This window comes from Drosophila montana, unplaced genomic scaffold (assembly GCF_035044405.1).
Source record: "Drosophila montana isolate Dmon_TW-CO22-7 unplaced genomic scaffold, ASM3504440v1 contig_2397_1, whole genome shotgun sequence".
Taxonomy (NCBI): domain Eukaryota; kingdom Metazoa; phylum Arthropoda; class Insecta; order Diptera; family Drosophilidae; genus Drosophila; species Drosophila montana.
The window spans coordinates 1,049,505-1,065,901 of NW_026997278.1; the positions used below are offsets into that span (position 1 = coordinate 1,049,505).

The 16,397-nt window shown below is 38.9% G+C and overlaps 1 protein-coding gene across 2 annotated transcripts in view; it reads left to right on the forward strand.

Annotated features, from left to right (window-relative positions):
- The first annotated feature begins 2,456 nt into the window (after positions 1-2,456).
- Sox102F overlaps positions 2,457-16,397 on the forward strand; it is a 47,827-nt gene continuing 33,886 nt past the window's right edge. The window contains exon 1 of one of the 2 annotated variants that reach the window (XM_064681574.1): positions 2,457-3,362. The gene's annotated coding sequence lies outside the window, so the exon portion shown is untranslated. The remainder of the gene's footprint in view (positions 3,363-16,397) is intronic. The other variant, XM_064681575.1, reaches the window with a different exon arrangement.

Below are 16,397 nucleotides of genomic sequence, written 5' to 3' on the forward strand. Positions count from 1 at the left end.
CATTACCAATTGAGTACAGCCCTTAGCGTTATCATTTCGTTTGACTGAGTTTACAGAAGTTGATTGCGTTGTTAATTCCATCATCCACACGCAGCGCATGTTCACGAAAAAGTATATTTATTTTGTAAACGCTTGTTTATTTTCGCCCAGTATGTAACTTAGTAGTATTTAGTATTTTCTGCGTTGCACCGTTTATAAAGGATACTACGTCGTTTGTATTTTTTCAGAACTAAGCAAGGCTTTGCACCTTATCGAATTTGGCAGTACAAATTGCCGAACTCAACGATAAACTATCAAATATCTCCGGCAAACTCATTCTGTAAACACATAAAGACCTCTTACGAAATTCGAATCTTTCTTTTTTCTGTAAATAAAAAAAATTGTAGGTAAGTCAAATGATTCTAATTATATAAATATATTTTTATGTACAGTCATTCAGTCTTAAATTAAAACAATAAATATAAATAAAATTATGGTTATTTTTCTACCACCTTATCAAAGTTCCGCACCGTGTGTAGAAATTTTAAATGTTTCGATGTGCGGCTTGCCCGAAAGTTGTGATTCCCGAAACAAACTCCTAATTCGTTACTCGTAATAATAAGCAAGGTTTTGCACCTTATCGAATTTGGCAGTACTAATTATCGAACTGAACGGCAAACTATCAAATATCTCCACCAAACCCATTTTGAAAACACATAAGTTGCGATTCCCGAATAAAAATAACTCCTAATTCGTTATTCGCAATGAGGGCTTGTGAAAACAATGCGAATGTATCATTGCTGAAAGATGGCGCCTTTCGATTGTAAACATGGCTCCCGACAATCAAATAAATTTTTTTTAATATTATTTAAAATTAACGGCTATTTACCGTAATTATCAAAAAAATATATAAAATAAAATTTAAAATTTAATTTAGACAAAATTGGGGCAAGTGAGTTTTTATGATAGGTGGCGCTTTTTAGTTTTCATGATAAACAAGGGATGGCGCTTGTAATAAAAAAATATGACGTATAATATTTAAAAAATTTTAAAAATATCTAACATCGCAAAAGAAAAATCACAAAAAAAAAATAATATATATATATAATAAAATAATTATAATTAAAATTTAAATATAATTAGTATATATATATTATATATATATATAATAATAGTTCATAATGGAAATAAACTGCCCCCCGATTCATTTGGACATTCCTTATGTGGGAAAAATAAAACAAAAAATTACCGATATTTATAGATATCATCTAAAAATTGCGTTCCATTCATGTTCATGGGATTTTTGAAAGTTCAGAAGAAGCTAGGCAGTTAGAAACTAGAAACAGAGATAAAGAAGAAGACGAAGTGTTGCACTTTTGACAAAGTTGAAAACGTTGTACTTTATTATTATATGGAATCAAGATTTTTTGAAGGTTAGTTTTATTACATGTATACCATGTATACCAGCAAGTATTACCCGGCCTTGCCCTTGGCAAGTTTTGTAGGTGAGATTTTACTTACCCGATTCCGGTATGAATGGAAGGGCTTTGAATGTAAGACTTCGTCCTTATATCATTTCATCCGCATTCATCATCTTAGAGAGCAGATTTTGCGAAAAGTGTGGAACAACTCTCAAATGAATCTCAGAAAATGAATTTCGGGGCGATCGGATAGTAGACAAAAGTTTTTCGCGATTTTTCAACACTTGCTACACAGCTTCCTATCTCTTTCGGCTGCGCGTTGATTAAAAATTAATCTGTCAGCCATGCCTTAGAACATAACTGCATGATCAAACATGTTCAACATATAAATCGTACCATGAGACGGACAGTCCCGCCCAAACCCAATCGTTCTTATTTGTATTTCTTTTTAAAGAAAAAAGAAAATTATTGAAATAATTTAAGTTAAACTATTTTCTGGACTACAATTGAGCTCAGAATATACCACAAGATTAGAATTTTTTGAATATGCACATAATAAGAATAAAGATTTATTCCAGTGTAGACTTATTTAAGGATAAATATGGCATGTTCGGCCCTTACAGGGTCAAAAACCAGTTTTAAGAGTCATGCGTGCTATATATGACAGGGCACTCACTGGGCGGGGCCGAATTCGATAAACCAGCGATTGGTTGTCAATGAGCAGTGAGCAGCTATCATTGGTTACTTGCGTCACTTTGCTCAGCAGCTTCTCTCCGCTGCATATGTGACTATGGAAGGCTCTCTTTAGTCCAAAGAGGCAAATGCTAAAGAGATGTTTGCACAAAAAGAAAACGTGCTGATGCTGGTGAGCCGAATCTGAGTGTGAATAGAAAATACGAATGCGAAACCGAAACCGAAGCAAAAGCCGAATGAAGATGAATCTCTTAAATTAGTCGTGGAGCCGAAGAGCATCCCTCTTACAGTCTCATCATACTGCAGTCCGTTGGAGCGGCCGAAGGTGGAATTGGAATCCAATTGAAATCAGTGACAATTGAACATTGCCACGCAGTGGTGGTGGTGGTGGAGGTTATGTTGTCGTGTCGCCGTTACAATTGTTGTCGTTGTCGTTGTCGTTGCCGTTGCCGTTTCTGCTGCTCTTGCAGTTGTCGGTAGACCGTTTTCCCGCTAGTCCGTTTCACGTTTCACGCGTGCATCGAACTCAACATCTCAACAATCGAACTTAAAACTCGCCAAGTTAAATGCGCAAAAGTAAGCTTTTATCCGTTGCCCGCAATCACCGTAATTATAACCCAATTGGGCTGTAAACTATATTTTAAAGCGTGAATTAGCCAGAAGGATGTCGTGTCGGTGGACTTAAATGTCCCTGTGCGAGTGTGTGTGTGTGTGTGTATTTAGAACCGATCGAGTATTGCCGTCTGAAGCTGAGAGAGAGAGCAAGAGAGAGAGGCACACGCTAGTGACATCGAGTATGCCTATATTCTCACTCGAATAGTCGGTCCACAAAACTAAATTTGAACTGGCAATGAAAGGTCAAACACTTATCACAACAAACTAAAATGTTTTTTTGTGTTTACGGCGACTACTGGCAGAGAGAAGGAAAATCGACAGCAATTTGACGTTGATGTCAAATATGACTTGACAATGCCGGAGATCGATTAGAAAAACTTTTCAAACCTTTGGATCGCTTTAAGCGCCTCCCAGCACAACTACCCCGGTAGTACTATGCACATATAAACGTTACATCTGTATTCTACCGACAGGTGCGGGTAAAAGTGAAATGTGACCCAAGCGACTGAATGAACATTTATTAAAGTGCCATATACATATTTAGAGATTTAAAATATAATAAGTGGACCTAGTCAACATCAAATTAAAAGAAAAAGGAATAGTAAAATAACGATTATATGGAATAAATATTCAGATCAAGCTGCAAAAGCAAAGGTAAGTTGTAAATGAGTACTCAATTGGGTTTTCCGCTTTATTAATTTGTACGAAAAACATTTACTAAAGAATTGGCAAACATCTGCAATAGTATCACAGAATCTAGAATCTCTTGGTAATGCAAGATGGCCAAATTTAAGCGAAGAAATTATTTGAGGTTTAAGGCGTTCTTATACACATGGTAGGATATTGGCTTTGTCCGTTAGTGGGTTAAGATTGCCAAAGTGAAAATAGCGAAAATGATGATCACTCTTCCACTATGTTCAAATCCCAAAGATAATAATCAATAAATCTCTTTGCCATATGGAACCAATTATTGTACAGTCGGCAATTGCGGCTGTAACGCATTTATTTCTAGAGTATTATGCATGTGCATGTGCATGGGTGTACGCTGCACATGTGTGTGAACTTGAATTAAATTTTCCTATAACATATATACAAACTTTGGGATTGCAATTCAAAAATTTGAGCCCGGGACCAGTTTTCTACGGCACTCGGCACTCTCCACTGGCCACTGGCTGCGCACAAGCACTGAATGCGACAGGTGCATTTGCCACGCAGACAGCAGACTTTGCATGGGAAAAGCGCTAGTGAAGTTCAGCTCGGTTCAGCTCCTAACTCAGATCATACTCTCGATGGGAAGACTCTGACTGGTTTTCTGTAATTGCAAACGCGCCCGATTGCCGAGTGTCTGCCGCCGCTGCTGCCGCTGCCGCTGATGCTGCTGCTGGGGCCCTGAGTTACCGAGCCGAGACAGCATGAAGACAAGACTCGACTCGACTCGACTCGTAAGTAACTACTTACATATACATAACTGTAACCGGGGCAGCATGCGCTTACCTTTGTTTTGTTTGAATTGGGTTCGTGTTTTGATTTATGTCTTTGTTGTCGTTTATGTTGTGTGCAGTTAGTTTGACCGGTTCGGTGATCGAATCCTTTATTATTATAGCCAAGTTACAATCAAATCACTCTTCCTTGTTTAGATTGGCTCGATCATGCAAAGCATTAAATCCAGCTCCTTGCAAGGATACTTAATAAAGTAGTCGACTCAAATTTTGAATCTAGAGCTGTAATATTTAAAAAAAACGTGCTCTCCTACACAATTTTATCTCTAAAATTTGCCAACACTTGTTGGTTATTCAATACAGGGTATCTCACTATGGCATTCTTTCGACTAACGTGCTCGTACTTGGCTTCATTTGATTCTCAGGATCCCTAATGATATTACTCTATACATCTGTCAGGGCCTTGCATTTGTTGCTATTTGTTGTTTAGCCTGTTGGTCGGACCCCAAGTCGATTGTTTGCGATTGTTCGAGAGTGTCATCTAGAAACGCCATAAATTGCAGGACTGCCAACATGTGTACGGACTTGTACTCGGTTGTAATAAGGGCCACGGTCACATCAAAGAGACAATCAAGGCAAAACAATGAAGCAAATGCATATTCTCAAACAGAAATACTCGATGAACCACCGCCGTCCGTCCGCATGAGGCGGGGTCGGGGTAAAGCCGCAAGAGTGCGATGTCTTGAAGAATTTTCTTCCATCTACTTAGAAGTAGAAGACAGACGTAAGCTCGGGCTCTACACCCATATACTAAATGTTCTAGTAAGGAGCTCCCATGACGGCAAGGCGGCATTGGCAAAGACGCGTCTATAAAACAATGACAGACTGCGACAGCGACAGTAACAAAATGAAAATAGATACATATGTACATATGTACTTACATTATAGTTTCTGTACATATATATATAAATATATATATATATATATATATATGTGTGTGTGTGTGCGTACGCTTATAGTAAAAGCCAGTAGTCGAGTTGAAGTACAGAATCTGGAGGCGGCTTGGCAAGTGTCCGAAAAGCGGCCGACAATTTCAACAGTAAACCAAGAAAGAGTGCTCTAGTTGGGAGTGACCGAGCAGCAGATACCCTGGAATTATCTTTACAAGCATTCGAACCTTCTCTTGTCTGTGAATATGCACAAATATGTACACACACGCGAGCACGCACTCCTTTAACTGCTCGGCTGTGCTTCTTCTTTCTCGAGCCATACACACTGCAGTCTGGAAAATATATAAATATTACCCAAAATTATGTGTTTACAATTGACTGTCCACACTGTGTTTCGTCTGATAGTCATCGAATTATGCTTTAAAAAGCTTTCTCAATATCAATATTTAACGATATTATGAAAATGGAAGGATATGAAAAAATATATTAAATTATACTGCGTTGATAAAGCTAAATATATGCTTCAAACGCTTTCACACAGGCTATATCGACTCATATCGACTCAGGCTATATCATATATTTGCGAATCAACCTTTAACCAATTTTCAAAGGGATCAGGGTATAACAAAATAACTTAAAAAAGAAGATAGTGTTAACTGATCAGAGTGATGTCAGAATAATTATCAAAATTAGAAAACAATCAATCAAGCATTTAGGTCCTGGCAAGGTAAAATAATCTGTGCCCTAGGTAACCTTATTTGTTGAGGCCTTCTATGTCTATCCAAAAGGTAGTCCTAGCCAATTTATGCAGCCCGCTGCATGTACCAGTATCTTTTTTAATCTACACACTCACACACTCACACCTTCGCACGCATGCTCATTAAGCTAAACAGAACTGAGCAAGCCATTAAGGGGGAGGGTGAGGCGGGCAACAACGACAGGTTTTTATCCAGTTCTGAGGAGCTGGTTAAACTGGACATTTGCTACTATGAAAGCAAATAAAACAAAATGAGAATAGCGTTTTCTTTGCAAATGAACATAGTTGTTATTCCACAGATTTAAGGCAACGGATTCGAATTCGATCAGTGAACGCCAGCCGAGCCGAATAACGAATAACAAATAACGAATACCGAGTACTCCCAACCGGAGAATCTTCTGCGTAATTGGTTAATTGCATTGTTAATTAACAAAGCACATTCAAATAGCGATGCGCTCGTCATTGAGAAATATCCAGGGGCCATTTAAAATGGATAAAATGGTTTTCTGGACATGTACTATGTTACAGTCAAGAGGACACATATCGGACTCTATTATTTATCTTTTAGGTCAGTTCGGGTCGATGAGTTCGATTCGCAGATAATGTTTACTTCAAATTATCGCGAACTCCTCCCGTTGTCTAAATAACAATTTTTATTTATTATTTTTTTCAAAAGTGACTTTTTAACATTCCTCTGAAATAAATGATTACTTAGATCAAGAATTTTATACTTTTGTATACCATCTTCCGAAAATGTATACCACATTTTAATCTATATAATTTGCGTAATTTTCCAGAGTGTAGGGACTTAGAAGCTAAGCTGTTGCGTAAAGTGTGCTGCTTGCGGGGTATCTCCTAGCTGAGAGAGTACTTATTCATTCAGTTGTATGAACAGCTGAATCTTTGGGAGTGTAAAAAGTCAAATGTAGTTTTCTAATTAAAAGAAACCAGCAGATTTTGCAGGGCCAACTTTCTTAAAATGTATGCTATTAGTTTTCCATTCATTTTCTGACCAAAGAAAACTTAAAATTGATCCTTACTTTATTAAGAAGTGGAATAACAAATAGTGTGCACAGTCAATCGGATAAAAAACAAATAGTTGCAATGAACAGGTTTCCGAGAAAAATAAGTTTAAATCTGATCGGACGAATCACCATTTTCCACCCAGATGAGTAGATCCTTACATCGCTCAAATACATTTTCCCAAAGATTTTGTTAAGCAGCAAAATTGAAGTATCCAAACAACATTTTCTACTCATTGTCAATAGTTACGAATGAAATTTTCCGTAGCCCCGTAATAGTGTGTCCGGCTGTTCGTTGATCTATTAGTCGGCTATATATTTGTAGCTATATAATTCAATAAGTGTACGATATTCTGTGGGAACTGTGCTTTCAAAGCGTTGCCTCCTGAATCTTTTACGCAAGGCTATAACTGAAATAATATGTGTTTTATATGATTCAACTTTTACAGTTCCAAAGTGTCATACAAATATCGGATATATACCTGTTTTTCATTATCTAATCGCAAGCCATTTGAATCATTCCCCTTCCATTGCTTAATGTCAGCGCCAACACACTCACACACTCACACACGCACTTACGCAGAAAAGCCAAGAAAAGCAAGTGTTTATTCAAAATTGTTGAAAAGTCGGCCTGAAGTCGGGCTGAAGCCTGGAACCTGCATTTTGTTACGCATAAAAATCGAATGTGCCTGTGCGTGCATGTGCATGTGTGTGTGTGTTTGTGAGTGTGTGTGTGTGTGAGTGTGCATATGCGTGTGTGTTGTATTTGTATTTGGGCTCAAAAGCTTGCGTGTACTAGTCTATTGAGAAAATGCTGCGAAAACGTGTTTTGAAGTAGATAGATAAAGCCGAATCTGAATCGCGGCGCCGACCCTCCGGTAGAAGAGACGATCGCAGTGCCTGAGACTCCGCTGTAGAGTCGCCCGAGATCGGTTCGGAGAGGGAGACGAAAACTTCGGAATGCGAATGCGCGCGATGCGAAACATGGAAAACTAGTTGTGGTGTCGCGTTGTTGTTGTTGTTTTTGTTGATGTTGCTGCTACGGCCGGTGTTGTTGTTGTTGTTACTCTTGTGATTGTTGTACCCGTTTCTGGCGTCGCCGTCGTCGCAAAAATAAACACACTCAAAATAACAACAGGTGAATGCGAATGTGAATACAAACGCAAACGAACGCGAATACAAGAAATCAAATTTCTCGTACAACATTGTTGTTTCCTGTTTCTTTTGGCCAAGGCATGACCAAAACCTGGAGCTGCAGTTGAATCTGGCGGCCCAGTGCAACTGGGGAGGGTGCGTGTGCTTATCATTTGTGAGACATACCGCGCATTCGAGCCACTAAGTCGATCTCTTCGATCTTAGCATGTCTGTCTGTCTGTCCGTCTGCCTGTCCGTCTGTCTGTCCGTCTGTCTGTCTGTTTCTCTGTCTGCCTGTTCTGGATGGTTGGCTGGTTAGATGGCAACGCACTGGAGTGTGCTCCATTCCTACTGATCACTGACCACTTCCCACTGCCCACTGCCCACTGTGCAGTTCCCTTCACCAGTTCTGTGCTCTTTGTCTACTTTTCTTATCAAAGTTGTGCAGATTAGTAAAGATTTGATGCTGTGAGACGTGACAAAGCCTATGTATAGGACAATAAAGAGTCTATGATAATGGTTTTAAGACGATTCGTCGTCAAATTCAATTTCAATCTACCTGTGGAACGATCATCAAACTATTCCGACTTAGTTAGCTCGGAGTGAGGAAATGTAATACATATAGCATCATTAGTCCACATACAAATATTAGTTTTTCAGCCTATTGTTTGCCAGAATATTATACTAGGATCATAATTAAGCTCGTGGCTAGTTATAAATATGTATGCATACATCCTGGAAATTTATAATACTGTTGCAACAACAATCGATTTTAAAGACCTTTTACGTATTAATACTTATATTAAGATTGTAATATAAACTATTTCAAGAACCTCCCGGTTATATTATCAGCAGACTTTGCTAGAGAATTGCAAGCGCCAAGCAACGAAATAGGTATTACGAGCGGGCCAGAGTTAATTTTCTGTGTATTTTACCCTGTGTTAAATTAAAACTCAGTTTTATTCTGATAAATCCTGTAAAAGTAAAAAGTAAAAGTATTCACTGGTGATGAATAAATTATGCATCCGCCCGATATCAGACTCACTTCAAAATATATTTGTGAAATGTAATTTGAACTAAAAATAGTAATAATTACGATAGTACCGAAAGGTTTCAATGGTATGTCTGAGATTTAATGTACAAATATTAACACGGGCAAAGCCGGGTAATACTCAGCAGTACCTATAGACAATTGTAAAAATATTTTAAACGCATTTAAAAGTTGTAGGGGTTTATTTTACAACACAAGCAACATACGTTGCGTTTTATTGTAGTCGGCCGAACTAAGCAAGTGTATCCTAATTTGTATTCAATTACACGACCCTATTTCTTAACATTTGTGGGTATCTCAATTTTGACGCTTTTTTGCACTGCCTAGCGCAAGCAGAAATATTGGCCTCCGTGAGTAGAACAATAGTCCCATTGTTTGTGTTTGCATTGCGCGTGCTAGAATATACACAAAGGATTGACCGAATGCTGTTGGGTTAACAGACGAAGTGTTTGTTTATTTGTTTGTTTCGAGTTTGGCCAATCTCAAAGCGGAGCGCAGCAGAGCAGAGCAGAGTGCAAAGAGTGCCAATTGCAAACTGGAACTGCATCCCGGCGGATTACAATCATCGGACACTTCCTAAGTTTCCAACATTAGGTTCAGCATGTCAATTGTCATTGATAAATAAATATGAACAATTCTCGTGAGGAGGGTGAATTTTTGTATACCCTATAGCCATTGAAAATGGTTAAAAATATTGGCAGGAGGTCACATGTCCGACCTTAAAAAGCATATATTTTCTTGATCAGGACGACATGTTTATCTGTTAAAGATTACAAAAGTACATTTGCGCATAGCCCTTATACCCTCTCTATCCATTATTTAAACACTTTAAAAATTTCTAAAATATTAAGAGTACCTTCAAATAAATTGATTAAATTCTGGGCAAAAACTGCCTTTAGTTCGTTTTGTAGCTACTCAGATTAACTATTCTTCTGGCTGTAGGCACGACATAGAAAGGATATCTACATATATATCTGCCAAAGAAACAATGCATATGTCATAAGTAAGGTTTTCTCCTACAACATTAATACCTATTTCCACTTAGTACGCGTATAGATGTTTATTTTGAATCCAGTCTGCTAACAAATAAGACTTTTCTAGTCAGGAGTTTCCGACCGGAAGATACTCTGTACTCAAAACGCATATACTTTTATACATACATACATGCACACCCTACCACCCGACCTTTTCGCATTTTCCTATATTTTTTTCCGGGTAAAAAGTGAGGAGCTATCCAGAAAGCGAAGGTCTAGTGTACTAGTCTTATTATATCGGAAGCTTGCCATAAAAACATCCTGGTCAATTATATATAGAGCCTTATCGCGATAAGATTGGCCCTCTCCATTTTGTGGCAAACTTATAGTATCCACTGCAAGGGTACAAAACTAAACATCTACTTGACAGAGTCACCGAAAAGGCAACGAAAAATTACTGCGAGTCAACGACTTTGTGTTTGCTGCATAGCTATAGCTGGGTGCCGGTGCCGGTGCCAGTCCTCAGTCCCGACTGTTGCAACTAACACACAACATGATGCATTGTCATTGCCTCAACGAGAGGCAAAACCACTTTCCGCAGCAGTCCCAGTTTCAGTCCCGGTCCGGTCCGATTCGCAGTTGTAGTCGCAGCCGCAGCCGCAGACGCAGTCCTTGTCTCAATCTAGTTGTGATCGCTGTGAGATGTTCGCCGCAGCCGTATGGAGTTTTGGGTTGACCACAGTAAAGTTTCGTATGATGAACCCTTGACGCGTCCATGCAGCCAGTCACGTTGTAAATGCATGCATCTACACGCTTACATTTTTTGCTATAATAGTAGAAACTAAAACAAATACAGGAGGCCGCGGCGCAAACTAATCTCAACCAGTATCTTGGCTGATGGTATCAATATATGCGCGTGTCGGTGCCAATATCGGCAAAGTAGGTTCTCTTGATTCCACCATGTGATATCTGTAGGTTATTTGCATCAAACAAAAATCAGCACGGCAATACATGAAGGCTGGAAATCGTGTTTCTTACCGTAAGCCCAAACTGAAAAATATTTTTGAAAACGGGGTTGGTTTAACAAAACGATTTAGTTTTTTATATTTGAAAATCTTCTAGAAACACATTCTCACACAAAAATACATATGCATATGTGTTCTGCATCCCACTTCCCGCCCAACCGACCGATGTGTATATGGATCTGTGTCCAATATGTGCACTATATTTATTGTGAACAAAACTAAATTTTGTGCTCAAATCGCTTTTGATACATTTATATTAACAAACGCGCATATGTACATAATAGCGGCCATAATTTCCCGGCCTTGCCCGTGGCAAGTTTTGTTCTTCAAATTTTATAATTTTTTCACCCATTTCCAGGCTGTGGACTATTTAAACCTACCCGTACTATCTTACACGTCTAAAGTTATGTTTTACACTAGCGGCTATTGCCCGTCCTTGCCCTTGGATAGTTTTGTGCTAAAATTTTTTTTTAGATATTTCCCGCAGCATCTTGATCTGCACTTTTATTTGAAACGGGAATTGGGATTGGGCTGTTGTGCTCGCGGTCTGTTGGTGATGCTGCTTTGTGCATGTGGTGGCCAGATGTGGTTCAGATGTTGTGTCATAATCCCATTGTCAAACATGTTTTGATCTTTTGTCTTTTGTGACGTGAGCTACTTCCACTTCCTACCCAATGTTGGGTGACTCCTCAAAGAGTTTATTTTCGATCAGACAGACACAAGAGGCTTGCACCATATTGCGAAAATTACATTTATACACATATAGGCATTCAAAACGGGAGAGCGTCTCGCTTGTCCCTAGAGCGACCAAGCTGCTAGGTGTGCAACTGACAACAATCAGATGTATTTCATTTTTACAGTGAACCAAACGCCGGATACTGGACACTAAAGCATCTGCTAGCCAGGCTAGCCAGGATTGAACTCCATTGGGACGATGTCAAATGCTAGTATGCATGGACATGCTGTAATGGTTATTTGAAGCACCCAAACTTAATACCAGTGCTCAAATCACTTATGCAGGCGACCCAATCAAGTAGAACACTGTATAAGACAAAGATATCTGCCTCTGCCTCTGCGACGCGATGCGACGCACTGGGAACATAATTTTTGTGCTGTGGTTGGGGCGTCCAATGATTTCGGCAGCTTGGACGGCAGTTGGATGGGGATTAGGGGCGAAGCGAAGGGTGACGATGTCGGCAGTCAACATATTGCCGAATACAAGCAGCATATAATATTCATTGATTGGTCAAGTGGTCACATTTCGAGTAATTCAAGAGCGATAAAAAGAACGATCCCTTCTGCGGCAATCGTTACATTCACAAACATCATGTTTATCTAATATGTTTTTTTTTTCGCAATCAATGTGCATATGCAGACACAGATAGTTCTACACTTCCATATCATTGAAAAAGTAGGGATATCTTGGGCACGCCGAAGCTAAATTAGCAGAATATTTTCACATTAAAGAACCTACATTTTGATCGAGCTACTATATGATATAGTTGTCCGATGTTACTTAGATATACGATATAGTGGTCCGACCCGGCGGTTGCGACATATGTACTGCCTGCACTATTTTAAGACGATAGCTTTAAAACTGAGAGACTAGTTCTCAGAGAAACAGACAGACGGACAAAAGGCTATGACTATGTAAAGTCGGCTGTTGATGCTGATCTATCTCTATATATAAAACTGTTTGTCCTGACTGACTGACTGACTGACTGACTGACTGACTGACTGACTGACTGACTGACTGACTGACTGACTGACTGACTGACTGATTGGTGATCAACGCACAGCCCAAACCGTAAGAGCTAGGAAGCTGAAATTTTCACTGTAGCTACCTTATGTGATGTAGGTGCACGTTAAGACGGGGTTTCGGGAAATTCCACTCGCAAGTGTGGAAAAATCGCGAAAAACGTTTGTATGTAACTTTTTTGTTTACCATCGGATTGGCCTCAAACTTATTTTCAAAGATCTTTGTTCAAATTCATTTGAGGGGTGTTTCACACTTTTAGGAAAATCCATTCCTCCTTGGTGGAAATGGAGGTCAAAGATTTGGTGGGTGACGTTTCGCACTCAAATTCATTTCCAGAGATCTATTAGAAAAATCATTTGATACGTGTTTCACACTTTTCGCAGAATTCAAACTTCTTCGGGGGGAATGCGATTTAAAGATTTTTTGGGCGAAGTTTTAAGTTGTGTCCGATTTGCTTCAAACTTATTTTCAAAGCTCTACATAAGAACTTAATAAATACGTATTATAGCGATTTGGGAAATTCCACCCGCAACAGTGGTAAATTGGCGGAAAACGGTTGTATGAAAGTTTTTTGTTTACCATCCGATCGGCCCCAAACTAATTTTCAAAGATCTTTGCTCAAATTCATTTAAGGGGTGTTTCACACTTTTCGAAAAATCCGGTCCTCCTTGGTGCAAATGGGGGTCGAAGATTTGGTGCATGACGTTTTGTGTTCAAATTTATTTCCAAAGATCTATACGAAAAATCATTTGAGACGTGTTTCACACTTTTTGCAAAATCTAAACTCCTTCGGTGGAAAATGCATTTCAAAGATTTTTTTGGTGAATTTTAAGAGTTTTCCGATTTGCATAAAATTGGTTTGATTCCCGTCCGTTCAATTTTAAAATCATTTTCAAAGCTTTTTTGATTTTATAACATACGTGCCACGGGCAAGGCCGGGCTATACCCGCTAGTAATATATATACTTAATGGTACTACTATTACTATTACTATTTGATTTTTCCTCCTATTATTAAATTATTACAAAAATAGTTTTCTTCTGCGTAAATACAGTGCAGGTAGTGCCTAGGTCGAAATGGACATGAAGGTAATAAAGTTATTTGGTACTGTGGCTGTTCAGTTATATTTTTGTTCATTTCGGACGAATTGCGGATTTGTATAGCTTTAGTCGTGAGCTCAATGGACACAAGACTCGGACATGGGGCTAGACAGCTTCGGAAAGAGGCGGCCATTATGTGCCGTTAAGAGGATTAGTCTTAGAAGAAAGAGCGCTCACTTTCTCGTAGGCTAAAACAAAAATCAATATGATACTTTTTTAAGTCACACCGTCCACCGTTAAAGTGTCAGATGCTGGGGAGGGCTAAGAGTTAAAGTGACAAGGCGTAAACCCTACAAAAATCATCGGCAATAACATTACAGTGCAGATTTGTCAATGACCTTTCGTCTGCCACTAAGTAGACACAATACAAGCCCCACGCTAATGTTCCTTAATGCCCCATCAATACCAAACCAATAGAGCGCGACAAGTGTAATAATCGCCCTGGCAAATGTTTGTCTGAACAGGGACGATTACACTATGCCACAAAACGATAATTTGTTATGCCCAAATGACGAACATATGTACATAGCTGTTAGCAAGAGAGGTGAGTTTAAATATTTCACCGAATATGAAAACCAATAGGGAAAACGTAAAATTAACAAATTGCAATGAACATTTTTAGCATCAATGAAGTCAGTTTTGTAGGCTTAACGATGTTGTACGGTGTCACATTCCGTGGCAAAGAACAGGGCAACTCCGGGTAAATCTGTATTCGAAGTGTTTTTCTTTGCATCGCTCAGGAATACAGAAAACAGAAACCAATAATAATTTGGGGATGTGCGGCGACAATTATGGCTGGGTGGGTTTTTTTTGGGGTCACATGAAATTTGAGAAATCAAAAGACTGCCACAACAATGACCCCACGTTCATAGTGCAAACAGAAATATGTATGTGTATGCATGTGTATCGGATATGTATTTACGTATTCACATATAGAAATGTATGTGTTTAATGCCAGCATTAAAGGGCAACTGAGCGTCTTTCATTGCATTGTCAACCCATTCGAGTTGTGGCAAGTGTAATGCAAAAATGAACAAACATAAACAGGCATAAATAATGGACCAGCCCTGACTTGGTGCGTTGCGGAGTGGATGACCCCAGATGGTACAATCGGGCGGGCTGCTAACTGAGGCTGGCTGATGTCCTGCGACCGCGGACCAGCCGACCTTTTGTTTGCGCCCTTTTGACCAAACAAGTGCACCATCAACAAAGAGACAAAACCCAACAACAACAACAATGACAGACCACAAATACAAAAGCTTCCTTTGAACTGCGATTTGCAAGTACTATACCTTTAAAAGTGCCAGTACATTCATTGGATGTAGACTTCATCCATACAAAGTCGAATTATACATGCGTCTAAATAATCAAACATCTATATATGCAAATTAATGAAACCGTTAGCAAGTAGTTAATACGGAGGAATATAATATAATAGTTAATACTGGAGGAACAAAATGCATTAATCCGAGATATGCCTATAAACTAGACTCTAAAAGATACATTTATTGTACATATGATATACAAATGTATGTTTCGAATTTTAAGCCACTAGCTCCTAAGTTTATAATATATACTAATTTATAGAGAGGGATAGATAGACGAACATGGCTAGATCGGCACACTCTGACCTGACAAACCTCAGATTAGTAGGTTTTTAAACTAATTTTTAACAATATTGGGTATATTTGTTCATATAATAATATCGTACTTAATCAATTTAATAGCACTCAATATCTCTGGATTCATCTTAGAAAATGTCCGTGTTTAGAGCTTAGAAAAATAATAAGTGTAATATGGTACATATGTTTGAATAGAAAGACCGCCAAATAGCATAATATATACTTTTATTTGCATATGTTTGAACAAGGAGAATGCATGGATATAGTATTCTGTTAGCCGAAGGCCGTAGACTTATGTTATTTGAAACAATACGTTGACAGATTCCAACCATACCCTATACTTTTAATAGAAATAATATATATATATACATATATATATCGAAGACATATCAGTTTAGTAAATGTGTGAGTACATTATTGATACGTAGTCTTTTAAACCAAGAATAAGCTTGAGTTTCATTCACCGTTCGTCATGGGGTCGTGGGTTCGCCCTCGCCTTGGTAATTTGCAAAGTGGTAATCGGCCTTCTCAAATAAGTAGACCCCATTAGATTCATTCCACCGCCGGCGGTCCTTTGGCTAACCAAATTCATTTTTAATGCCAGCACGTGCGCAAAGACATGAAGGCTACTGCCGAGGGCTCGTAAACAATGCCAACAGTCGATGGAATTGGGTCTGGACGTGGTCCTGGTCCTGGTCGTGGTCCTGGTCCTGGCCATGGCTCTGAAGGACGACGCGGGCGAGGTTTTCAATTGAAAATTCATTATTGCGCCAGGCATTTTTGTGTGTTTCTTTTTTATGTGTTGTTCATCTTGTTTGCCAATGCTGTTTTTTTGCGGTGCTTAAAAAGGAAGAATA